This window comes from Phoxinus phoxinus (genome assembly GCF_949152265.1).
Source record: "Phoxinus phoxinus genome assembly, chromosome: 8".
In the NCBI taxonomy this organism is placed as follows: Eukaryota; Metazoa; Chordata; class Actinopteri; order Cypriniformes; family Leuciscidae; genus Phoxinus; species Phoxinus phoxinus.
This window is the reverse complement of record NC_136883.1, coordinates 4,550,834-4,561,024: the sequence shown is the minus strand read 5'-3', so window position 1 is coordinate 4,561,024 and position 10,191 is coordinate 4,550,834. Positions and strand designations below refer to the sequence as shown.

The 10,191-nt window shown below is 37.6% G+C and overlaps 1 long non-coding RNA gene across 2 annotated transcripts in view; it reads right to left on the bottom strand.

Moving 5' to 3' along the window:
* Positions 1–1,160: 1,160 nt before the first annotated feature.
* LOC307002438 overlaps positions 1,161–10,191 on the bottom strand; it is a 34,304-nt gene continuing 25,273 nt past the window's right edge. Inside the window, exons 5-7 of one of the 2 annotated variants that reach the window (XR_013798477.1) lie at positions 5,715–5,891; positions 4,471–4,732; positions 1,161–1,238 (exon numbers count right to left, since the gene is read on the bottom strand). This is a non-coding gene — a long non-coding RNA (uncharacterized lncRNA). The remainder of the gene's footprint in view (positions 1,239–4,470; positions 4,733–5,714; positions 5,892–10,191) is intronic. The other variant, XR_013798478.1, reaches the window with a different exon arrangement.

The following is a 10,191-nucleotide window of genomic DNA, read 5'->3' as shown; positions in this document are numbered from 1 at the left end:
AATATTATATGATTATTTGCATCGATCTCTGGCCATTGTGTGAATTTTATTTGGAGTATGAACCACATGGTTTTATGACCTAGCCTACATTTCAAGTACGGTAGGCCTACATAAAACATAAACTGTTGTACATATAAATTTTTTTTCAGTAAGCCTAGTATAATACCAATATAGTTGTCACATTTAAGAAGAATATCTTTAATTTGTACGTTTCCTGAAAACACACACACACACACACACACACACACACACACACACACACACACACGCACACACACACACACACACACACACACACACACACAGTTCAACAGCGTTATACGTCTTTAATAGTATATTTGTAACATTTAAGAAGAATATCTTTAATTTGTACGTTTTCTGGAAAAAAACAACCTGTTTAATTTGTTTATTATTCGTTATTCTACGCAGTTCAAACCACGTCTTTTGGCGAGGCTAGTTCATGTTAGGCTACAAACAATAAATGTTTGACTGTGAACAAAACTGTAGCATATGCCAGATAATGAACGACACTATTTTATCGTTAATGTTTTTAAGTAAATTACATGTATTTGGTTTAGGAACTCTCTTCGACTTCTGGAGATCTGCTGAGAAACAGGTCGAGTCTGTTTATGTTGTGTGGGCTTTTCTCCAGCAGGGGGAGATGTAGGACTGTATTTCAATGCAAGACTAGCGCAGTGTCAGGCGGATAACTGAATGTAGTTTATGATGCCAAATAAAAAAAATAAAAAAAGTTTTTATTGTGATTTGGTGAGGTGAGAGAAGCAGACACGAGAGCAAATGTTTAATTCTGTATTTATGCTAATATCCGAAGGCAGCTCCTTTAAATAATAGCCTAGGCTACTTCATCATTACAAAAGTGGCCGACAAAGATGTTTATAAAATGACCACTCCAGAAACCTAATTTATAGAGATTAATCAAATAATACTATATTTGATAATGCTCAGTTTGAAAGATTCAGGACTGAATTAAATGTCAATCAAGGCTATAGTCAATTTATATTAAGTCACAAAGCTTGAATCATATACCTAGTTGGAAAAATTTCAACATAATAGTTCATAAAATGAACAAACACGTGTAGCTATATTAAAGTTTCCCTGTCTATATCAGCAGAGTGTTTTAAAGTGGCGCAGACCGGTATATCTGCCCTTGGGCTGCACGGCAGTTATGGGAGAGTCAGGAACCTGTCGCCAGTCCAGGATGCAGTCAGGTGTCTATCCTTAAAAAAGAAAAAAGAAAGGCGACATTAGCCTACCGTTACTACAATGACATTAACGGATGAGTTTAGCTTTGAGACTGCCCCTCTTCTTTTTCTGTCAGCTTTTAGTAATAACTTAGAGTAACCCCAAAGAAACAATGAATTAACATATCTGTTCAGTCGTTTAACAAAAGACAATGTTGTGTTTTGTCTAAATAATTCATCGAAATTCATGTTTCTTATAAAAAATATATATTTTTTAATAAATCATAATTATGACCAACCATCAACAACACGAACATATTGCTACATTTTTATGACCAACATCCTCCTATAATTGCATGGATGTAATATATAATCCTGTGCATATTTTCCAGGAACTCTAAATAATAATAAAAAAGATTCATTGACGTCATTTTCAAAATATCGTAATATTACAACATAAGGATTCAATTATATATATTATGTCATTTTTTTAATTTAATTTCTGTTTAAATAATGAAAGAAAGCAATCGGTCAAGGCTACTTCTAAATGATTTTCCTGTAGGAATGTAATAGGTTGTTGTACTGCTATAAGTTAACCACCTGTGACATGCCGTGTCAGTGTGTGTGTGTATTAAAACAGGTTATTACTTCATTAGTATATTCACCTGTAAGAAGACACTTCAACTGAGGTCATAGTCAAGTCACAAATGATACAAACATGTTCAATTGTCTGCATTTTGAGCGCAAAGTAGACATTTGATTGGTTTCTATGAAAACGTGAGCTGTTGAAAGAGATTTTTAAATCCTCTGACCACTGTTTATCCCGTGCTTTTATTAAAGTATACCCGACGTCATCATGCCTGTGTTCTCCTCTATTCTCAGGTTTTGCTCCCCTGTACACATCATAAACCCAGGTTAGTTATTTCCCACCTGCCCATTTGCTTTTACCTGTTCTGAAACGAAAACTGTGTTGTAAACCTGCCTCTTATAATCCCACAAAACTTATGCAATTTCCTGCCAGATGAAAGGACACTTTAAAAACACACTTTATTGGCAAATACAGTCCCCCCTCCACCCTGCCATTGGAAATCTCCTTCAAACAGCCTGTGCGCGTGTGGAGAGAGAATGAAAACAGGACAGTATTTGCTCTCCGGGTCTGTGTCTCTGATAAATGTCACCTGTGTTTTCCCGACAGGGTACATTCATCCACAATAGAGACTTGAATGTGTGTGGTAGGGTGAAATGAGCGTGAAAGCACACACACACACACACACACACACACACACACACACACACACACACACACACACACACACACACACACACACACACACACACACACACGGTGTGGTGTAAATGTTGACTGAGAGTGATTGTAGGATGTTTTGTCATACGTGCGAGCTTCGGATAACTTTTGCCTGTTTGTCTTCAGGCTTTTTTTTTTCTCTTCTTCTTCTTTTTTTTCTGCCAGGATCAAGAAAAAGACAGAAACCTACATGACCACCCAAACACGGAAGTAACCAGGACACACCTGGAGTCATAAACTCTGGCAAAGGGCCAAGCCTTTGGATCATATGCAGATAGAGAAGGCAATACCTGAAGCACAATTCCTGGTAAATGAACAATAGTGCAAAAAAAAAAAAGAGTGATAAATGCAATAGTGGAAGAAAAAATGATGTGGACATGTGTAATACGGTTTACTTCCCCATCATTACTACAGAATATAAATAGCTTGGATGGTGATTAAGGCTTTTATGTTCTCTTATGTGACTGTACAGTTCCAATCATTATACTTTCTCATAATAATAATAATAATAATATATGATTTTATATCACCATATATATCATCTTTGGATATACGTGTAGTGAAAACCAACCCACTTTTGTTCTAAACGTGGCTATGAAATAACCTGCACATCAGGTTGTTGCGTTGGCCACCTGCATCATCCCTGACCAGGATGCGGTTTGTAATCTTGAGGCTCGGAGCCGACCATTGTCAAAGTCACAGAGCGTGGAACGATCCCAGACACAAGCTGTACACACCCGCTGCATTTATATTACAGCCTCTGGCAGACCTCGCCCTTTCCAATACAGATTCATCCCGGCTTATCTTTACTGCGCGGTTCTCACGGCTGAGACCAGATCCTGATTAGGAGAATTCATAATTCTGATACTGAATGATCTGATGCTTCAGGTGAATTACAACACTATATATTTTAGTCTTTGATAACCTGGTTGTATCCCTTGTAGTTTTTCCTCAATGCACTACATAAACCTTATATTGAATTATCATGAAATAAACTGAACTGAATAGAGCATAAAGATAGTTATGATAACCCATTACCCTTTTATGTTTCTCTCAATGCACTACACCAGGGATTCACAAACAAGATTTGGTAACACTATTGATTAGGCGACACATTTTTCCTCAATAAACTCTTATTGATTATAAGTTGTTGTGGTTATGTTTAAGGTTAGGGATGTAGAATATGGTCATGCAGAATAAGGCATTAATATGTGCTTTATAAGTACTAATAAACCGGCAATATGCTAGTAATACGCCAACTATTTATATAGGGAGGATGTGTTCCCTAATCTAAAGTGTTAAGATTTTATCGTAATATTTCAATAATTTAAAAAAACACATTTGCATGTTCACAGTTGTCTTATGTCGTTAGGCTCACACCTTTAAAGTCTTAAGTCAACTGAAAAGCTTTACAAATAAACCTATATTATTATGGAACTTAATTATAATGAATTGAATTAAATTGACACTCGCAACTTTAAAACCTAAAGTCAACTAACCTGGTAACATTTAACATACAATAATTAGTCAATGCATTAACTAACATTAACTAGCAATGAGGAATACATTTGGTACGCATTTTTGTTAGTAATGTTAATAAAATGTTACAAATACAACTGTTCATTGTTAGTTCATGTTAGCGCTGGTCCAATAAATGAATCAACATTAACTCCGATTAATAAATGCTTTAGAATAATTTTTCATTATTAGTTCATGTTAACTAATAAAACCTTATTGTAAAGTGTTACCAATTGAACTGACCAACTTTACCAATTGAAAGCAAACAACTCAAGTGTACTACAGTATAATTGATCACTATCTTATATTTCTTCTAATGAACTATACACAGACCTAAGTTATATTTAAAGGGACAGTAAGCGATTTCTGAGAAATGCTGTTGAAAGGGGATTAGCCCGAGCAAGACAGCAAGAGAGAGAAACAGGCTCTGAAACGTGTGTTCACCTGGGTGAAGGCCGGAAGATCAAGGTGGGTCACAGTGTGGAGGAGGGTATGCTGGGGTGTAGGAGGATTGGTTAATGGGGGTTTGAAGGTGCAGAGTGGCATAAGTAACTCATTACCCCGCCTGGTCGAACAATGTGCGGGAAGGGGTGGACCGGTAGGAACCAGGTTATTGATCCGATCTTCAGTGTGTGGCCCACTCACACTCCATGACACAGAGTGATAAGCCATGATTGAGCAACTGAGCTGTGCAGACTTAGAAACCCTGCAGAGTCAAAAATGACATGCTAAACATACAATACGCACTTTTTAAAGTCATATTTCAAAGGTGAAATGTACCTGTGCACAGCCATCACATGCATGATCAAACACCTCTAGTTCTAGTTGTGCTTAATACATGATATAGCAACAAGTTTGTGTGGATTTAGGATTAATGCTAGCTATGGAATTAGCCCTAGCAAGACATTTTCTGTCAAAAATGCTCAAAATGTCAGAGCGATCTGAGCTCGAATCTGGATCACGGCCCTTTCCTGACCCCATCCTCTCCAGCCAATCCCTGCCATTCATTGTACTATCTTTGATTTTGCTGTGATACATTTATATACACTTTTGGATAGTGTTGGTAGGCAAATATATAAAAAATGATACATAAAAATAGAAGTAGAATTAAGAATTAAAATAGAATTAAAAGACCAAAATGACATGATTTTGCGGTGATGTATATTCACTGTTGGACAAAGTTGGGAGAAAAAAAAGAAGAAGAAGTAAATAATCAAATAAATGTGCTTATGTATTTATTTAAATAGCAAAAATGACAAGTGATTTTGCTGTGATGCATGTTCATTGTTGGACAATGTTAGTAGACAAGTAAAACTTGACAAAGTCATTCATTTATTCATAAACTTATTTATTTAATATGCAAGTGAAATAGTGTTTTAAGAGAGTTTATGTCTTTGTTTAAGTCTTTAATTGAGACATCCTTTAATGAATGTTTTATATTCTTAATTATTTTGCAGTAACCATTTCGTAAAAGCTGCTCGAGGTACAGTATATAATAACTATACTGTAGTTCTATAGACTATAAAGGCTCAGTGTTTTGCAGGCGCTCCGCTGCACATCGGGCCTAATGTATTTCCGCTCAGCCCTCTTATCTACCTGATTGCTAAAAGGTGATGCAAAATTTTTTCATTGTTAAAACACTTCTCTAATCTCACATCCAACGGTTCTATAGTGTAAAAGGCACGTACTAGGAGTGGGCTGGATACCGTTATATGCTGATGAATCAAGCCTGGTCTCTTAGTAACGCCAGGTCGTTGATATCTGTTCTCCAAACCTCCCTCTGTTGTGCGGTTGTTCTCTCTTCTCTCTTCCCCCTCTCCCCGGTCATGTCTAGTCTTATCAGCTGCTGTCCTTGGCCCCCACACCTGTAACCGAGGGCCACAACTCAGCACAGGCTACTCATTAACCAGTATTTCCTCCTGCACAACAGACACAGCTGAGTGTGAACGCCGCACACCCACACCGGGCCAGCGGTCTGGGCCGAGCCATGCAGAGGTCATGGGTCTTGGCTCGCGGTCCACCAAAACAACAACACTTTTACGTTTCGGTGAATTTGTGGGTAAATCGTATTTGTATGATCTCATTCGTGCATTTCTGCTTACGCTCCACTGACGGACATGTGTGGGGTGGACCTTCATGCTTACTTTTCCCCCTAAAAATAGTATACACTGTAGAATACACACATAAAGCTTAGAATATTGCAGTATATTTACAAGAAAATACTATTTCAGTCATTTTACTTCAAAATTTCTAATTTAATTCAATCTTGAAATTATTAGTGAAAATTGTTTTAAAGTGAATCCGACAAATATTTTTTTTGTTTTTGTATGCATCACATCATCTGAATTTATACAAAATCGAATTTATACTAAATTTTTTAAGTTTTCTCATGAGATCAGGTTGCCAAAACCAAACCCAAAGGTCTGACAACTTAAAAACGGTTGCATGCAATAATAAATTAGGCTGAGCATATGTGCTTTTACAAAAAGACAACATTTGATAATATCTTATGCATGAACTAATGTTTAAATATTGCTAGCTCATAGTTAGGTGTTTAATTTAGTTGATTAAGCTCACAATCTCACTCCTGCTTCTGAATGATTTACACTTTTATTTGCCAATGACATGCACCAGCTTTACAGGTGATCCCGACCAGGATGAAAGCATGGGAATATTTCAGTGAAGTTACATTTTTGAATCGCACTTTATTTTACAGTACGTGCACTCATGTATACTTACAGTGTATTTACCTAAAGGACTGGGTAATATAAGGTAACTACATGGGTTAAGGTTAGGTTTAGGGTTCTGGGTTAATACCTATTATTGCAATTACTATAATAAGTACGTAGTATGTATGGGGAACAGGACTGTAAAATAAAGTGCTACCCATTTTTCTTTCGCCACTGTAAATGGAGGCGTTTTCATTTCGGTGAACGAGGCGAAGTCTGGGTGTGAATGCTGTGATCTGTTAACATGAGTGAATGTGAATCTGACATGCTGAGGGCAGTGATTGACAAGTGGTTTGACCAATAGTGTGCAGGCATTGTGCATAATCAACCAATACAGTGCTGCAGTGTGCCAACAAAAATGCGTTGGTAAAATACACCAACCCTGACGTTAACATCATCCTGTCTCCCTCATTTTTCATTGGTTTTTGGATTATTGCAAAATTAGGCTCTGTGACTAACACACTTTTTGTATCTAACACGTTCTGTTGATCGTGATAATCTTCACAAATGAACACAACTGAACTTTGAATCCTAAATACAATTGGCAGAATTGAAAAGCTAAACGTAGGCTATAAATGAAGTACACCACTTCAGCGTCACCACCATTACGCTTCAGTCAACTCTTTCAGTCTTTATTTAACAACATTTCCACTGAAAGTTTGAGTAAAAACAGTTTGCAAGAGCACGATTATAAACACAACGAGGCTGTGAAAGTTTACCTGTTGGCGTGATGATGTTAAAACTAAAAATATCTTGAGCTTGCATGTACCACAGACCTTATTCAATGCATTCAACCGAAAACCCATCGATTTCAGTGCGATGGAGCCGGAAGTGCTCAAATGCAAACTCGTTTCCAGGTTTTGGCCTACAACATCTACAGAGAACGTTCAAAGCAATGCATACATTGTATAAAAACTGTAGAGAGAACATCAATATCTAAACAAAGCCAAATCCCAGACATTTAGGCAATTTAGAAATCCATGTCGGGCACTTTTTAAGCTCTGGTAAAGACCTTATAGACCTACATAAATGTCAAATTTTCCACATGATTTGTGTCTTTTAGTTAATATGCAGCATGTTAACTAATTAACCAATGTTATCAAGATGTTAGCGTGCCTTTCATACCATGTCTAATACCATGGAAGACGTGCTTCCTTATAGAGCCTTTTTTTCTGCATGCTTTCTTTAGTTCCTGAAGGAATGTTGCCATAGCAGTGCTAGAATGAATTGCTTTTGTTTGGGTGGAGCTCAGACGTGGTCATTACGGAAAGATCCTTCATCTTACCTGCCGGGGGGTTCGTGCTCCGTCCTGGGACCTGACCAATCATTAATAAAGATGGTATGTGACTGTGTTATCAGTTGGCTTTGGGCCAGGCCTGTGAGTGGGGACTGAAAGAGTGTTATCTGTCCACAGTGGACGACACAAGCACCTCTTAACCTCTCCAACTTTCACAATAAATGCTCAAGAGAACACTTACCTGAACCAGGGGTCGCTCAATAAAATTTAGTCTACGAACCCTTATTTGCATGCGTTGCACATTGCACTTCTGAAAATATATCGAAAACGTGTCATTTGCATTAGTTCCAGCTCTGCCTTGTGGTGAGTCACATTTAAATGGACCAAACAATCAATAGATTATGAAGAAGAACATTGAGAGAAGAACGGCCTCTGTTGTTCTGTATCTGGAAACTGACACTTCATACTAGTTGGACGTCAAATCTAGAACTTAAAGGGATAGTTCACCCAAAAATGGAAATGCTGTCATCGTTTACAAACCCTCATGTCGTTCCAAACCTGTATGACTTTCTTTCTTCTTTGGGAATACAACCAAAGTATTTGGAGGAATGTTTAAAATGTTTTTTTTTTGTCCGTACAATGACAGTCAATGGAGTCCAATATTGTAAGTATTCAATACTTTCAATATTGTGTTCCACAGAAGCATGAAAGTCATACAGGTTTGTAATGACATGAGGCCCCGTTCACACCGGGGGTCTCTGTACCGTGAAGTCGCTTGTGGGCGTCTATCGCTCTAATGTTATTGGTTGACTGGACGTCTGGCCATATCTATACTAAATACCATCACAAGTGATATATACAACTATATCATTTTAATTTGACTAGGAATTATTGGCTCAAAAGAAACAGTATGCTGTTGGGAAAGAGTTTTTATATTACCATATTCAGTGGATTAAATAATTTACTAGATTAACGATCAATCAAGCAACAAATTAAACTCACTCATACTGTCATAAATTACTAAAACGTCATTCGTATTTGACAAATAATACATTTTCTTGTCTCTAATAGTCAACATAATGCAGGGGAAACTGTAAAGTGAACTGCAGAAGTGCTAAACTTGCATCATAAAATTAAAACACTCGAACTATAAATGCATGAATTAAACTCACTGAGACTGTCGAAAGTTTCTTTTCCATGCATCATTTTATTATATCCATGTATGTGGTTACAGGCAAATCATATAAAACATTGAAATCGCCCTCGAACTCTTCGGTCTCGCCTGCACTCGAGATGGTGACGTGACGTGAGCTCCTCTGAAAGTCTTCTTTCCTATTGGTTGTCGCTCGCGAAAATCGCATCTCATTTGCATTCTGTCGCCAACGGTCACCGTCGCTCTTGTCGCCGGAAATCGCCAGCACTCCATTGAAATGAATGGGATCTTGTCGCTTTGTCGCTGCGTGTCACTGGCGGTGTGAACGGGGCTCGCTGTGTCCAACAAAGCTGAAAACGGCAGGCGCTCTTATGAAAAGGGTACGGCAGTATGTGATGTGATTTTGCAGATAGTTTAATTCTGAATATAAAATGATTGAGACAATTTGACAATTTTGTTTTGGTCTTTTGGATGATGAAACGTTTGGTCAGTGTGGTGTTTGTCTCCACTGTGATTGGACGGCTAGGTAAAAAGTGAGGTAAAACTGTGAGGTAAAACTGTGTGGTAAAACTGTGAGGTAAAACTGTGAGATAAAACTGTGAGGTAAAAAGTGAGGTAAAACTGTGAGGTAAAAAGATGCATGGAAAAGAAACTGAGAGTGATGAATCAACTCACAGCGACCAGAATATATGCTGCACTCTTATTTAAAACAATTGAAATATGCAGGCCATAGGGGGAAAAACACTTTGGTGTAAATTAATTTACATTTTTGGGTGAATTGTTTCCCTTCATGTGGAGAGCAATTCAAAATCTCTTGTTTGATTTGAAACTTCCCCGGATAACAAAGCAGATCACAAACAATAGGCCTAGTCACACACAAGTAAAAAAGAAGACAAGTATAAATATTTCAGCTCTTCAATGGCATCAGCAATTTGGGGGAATTCAGATCCTTTAACCGTGTGCTGATCCTCAGCCAAACTCTCTATGTTAGCTCAGAGCTTCTCTCTTTGGTTCCACTATACAGAAACCTGCCCTGCCTCTCCTCA